This window comes from Urocampus carinirostris, chromosome 1 (genome assembly GCF_059441175.1).
Source record: "Urocampus carinirostris isolate Australia breed hairy pipefish chromosome 1, RoL_Ucar_1.0, whole genome shotgun sequence".
Lineage (NCBI taxonomy): Eukaryota > Metazoa > Chordata > Actinopteri > Syngnathiformes > Syngnathidae > Urocampus > Urocampus carinirostris.
This window is the reverse complement of record NC_142349.1, coordinates 41569022-41571900: the sequence shown is the minus strand read 5'-3', so window position 1 is coordinate 41571900 and position 2879 is coordinate 41569022. Positions and strand designations below refer to the sequence as shown.

Sequence of the window (2879 nt, the reverse complement as noted above, 5' to 3'; positions counted from 1 at the left end):
AGATTAAATCTTAGTTAACGAAAAAAAGGTGGGAAAAAAACACTCAACAATCAGTTTATAATCAAATACTATACCCCCGTATCCTCTGCAAAGCCCCAGCCCCCCTGTTAAGAACCGCTTTTTATGCTATTAATATATATACAAGCCCACGTGCGAAGGTTTTTTCCTACAATGTGGCCCCAGAGCTAAAGATGACACTCCTTGTGTCAAGAGTTTGATGTTGAGATTCGTCCCTGGGTGTGAGTTTGCCAACTTTTATTATCAACTGTTGAGTATCTTACCCATTACCCTTTTTTCAATCAAACAGACCTGACCCTTAAGAATTCCAGATGGGTTTTTTTGAGTCATTCAAATTTGCTTTCCCGCAAAAAACAAAACACTTGTGTCGCTTGCGTCTGCACAAACGTACATGACTCAACCTTAATCGTCACGACCTCAACACTCCTTACGACCACATCGGATCTTAACGCCGAAAACCTATAGCAGAGTAAAGAGGGCTTGAAATCGGCAATTGTGCGTTCTAATGACCCCAATTTGTTTGCGCCTGTTGACATTCTGGTGATTGTCCTGCAGTGCTTTAATTTAAAAAGCGTATTAAAGGGAAGGTCTGCTCCAGGACTGATAGTGACAGCTGAGCATTCAACTGCTTGTATACATTCAGACAATTGTTAGTGAGGAAGCCAGTCACCAAGGTTACAATTCCTGACAAACAGTCCCAGTTTTTACACATTTTCTAGGGGGTAAGGGTGGGGGGTGGGGTGTGGGGGGTTAAGGGTTATTGATCTATCTTCGTTATTCATTATCCATTATCCGTTATCGGTCAGTTCATAATACGCTACAAAGCCTAGGAGCCGGGACTCTTACTCTCAGCCAAATGGCCAAGCTAAGGTCCTAGCCTTAAAGCCTTGCTGCGATCATTGCGAATGCACCGTTCCCGGAGGTACTGCAATACCGGGCCGATGCGTGGAGTGGACAGAGCAAGCTCCTATTCCATCTCCGGATTGCAAAAATGCTGTCAAAGTGCAAATGCACCGTAAACACATGCTGACATTTCTAGAACAGCTATTTTTAACAGTTATCACACCAGCTTGGGGTGTGCCAAATGTTATACTCTAGAACACTAGGGATAACTAAAAAGATTTTCTTAACATTAATAATTTGAATACTGCATTGGGGTAAAATATCAAAGAGGCAAAATCAAACTGATTTTCTCCCTCTCATCTGTTGACTCAAATTGACATCACAGTTGCTCAGGTAACAACCAATCAGGATGTGTTTTTGCTGAGTGCCACCGATGTCGTTTTTCTTCAACAGTGAGTGACAAAATGACTACCTTAATAGATGGCGGCTTATATATTTTTGCTAAAGTAGTTTACCACAAGTGCAAAATCACACAGAAATTGCATGTTTGGACGATCTATTTCAATCTTCATCGTCGGGTTGGGAAAAAAACAAATATGATTTCCTTATAAAATCCGACATCTATTCATACTCCTTTGAATTGATTGTTTTAATTTGTCCTTTTCCAATGAAGTGTGAGGTTTTTTTATCATCATTGTTATGCAAATTATTTCTTGAAAATTGCTGTTAAAAAGAATAACTTCTTACTTGACGATTTACCTTCACTTCATTTCCATTAGAATTTAGTTCTTATTTCTGTAACCATTTTTGTCCAGGCCCAACATATGTTTCTACCCGGTCTCAAACCCGGTCTCACGTGTTTAGAAAATGTGGTAACCACTGCGCTACGGAAATCCATCCATCCATTATCTGCACCACTTATCCTCAGTAAGTCGTGGTGGTGCTGGAGCCCATCTCAGCTATCTTTGGGCAGTGGGCAGGGGACACCCAGAACTGTTTGCCAGCCAGTCGCAGGGCACAAAGGGACAGACAACTCACTTGCTCATTCACACCTAAGGACAATTTGGAACGGCCAATTGACATGCATTTTTTTTAAATGTGGGAGGAAACCTACGCAAGCACTTGGAGAACATGCAAACTCCACACAGGAAGGTTCGATCTCATGACCTCAGGACTGTGCCGCACACGTGCTAACCACTGCGCTCCCGTGATGCCTGCACTACGGAAACACTATATATATTATTATCACAGAAAGAAAATTGAGGTATTGTCAAATTACAAGAAAAGTAGGAATGAATTAAAATGTGATGAATCTAATTGAACCTTTGAATAGATAAGTATCGACTTTTTCATAAACCAAATGATTTTTTTAAATTTTCATTGTGATGAAATGATTGATGGAACTTTGTTGGGAACGTCAATGCCTTTGAGTCTGAAAATGAAAAAAAAACTGAGAATTATATTACTATCTATAAATAACCTATTATAAAACATGAAACGAGTATAGGACATACCACAAAGACTTTAAAGCAGCGTCAGGTGATGTCAGTATTGTGAAAAACAATGTTCACATTTTGGACTTTGCATCATTCATAAGAGTCACTTGCCAGACATGGAATTCGATTGACTGCTGGAAAAACACAGCAGGTTCAATTATGGAGATTTGCGGGGTTCGTTTAACGGCCTGCCGGTGGGCCACCGGACTTTTGATAATCTGTACAATGTCACCATACATTATGCCAAATATCATTGGAGAGCTTAAACTCTTGGGATTCAAGATATAAAAATGTGTAAAATACTGTTTTTCGGATTGTGATCAAATTTGGTACCAGGTGTCAGGAAACGGATCGGGAAGCAGGAAGTCGGAACTCATATGCGTAGACGATCTGTCACTTTAATTAGGAAAGAAAAGTTGTCCAACACACAAACGGACCAAAAACAAAACAAAACAGGTTCAAAGGCAATCAAAATTACAAACTAGGCACTACTCTGATCAAACAGGCATGAACTGGTCTTCA

The 2879-nt window shown here is 40.2% G+C and overlaps 1 pseudogene; it reads right to left on the bottom strand.

Moving 5' to 3' along the window:
• Positions 1-918: 918 nt before the first annotated feature.
• LOC148374675 (U2 spliceosomal RNA) lies at positions 919-1079 on the bottom strand (annotated as a pseudogene).
• Between the last annotated feature and the right edge of the window lie 1800 nt (positions 1080-2879).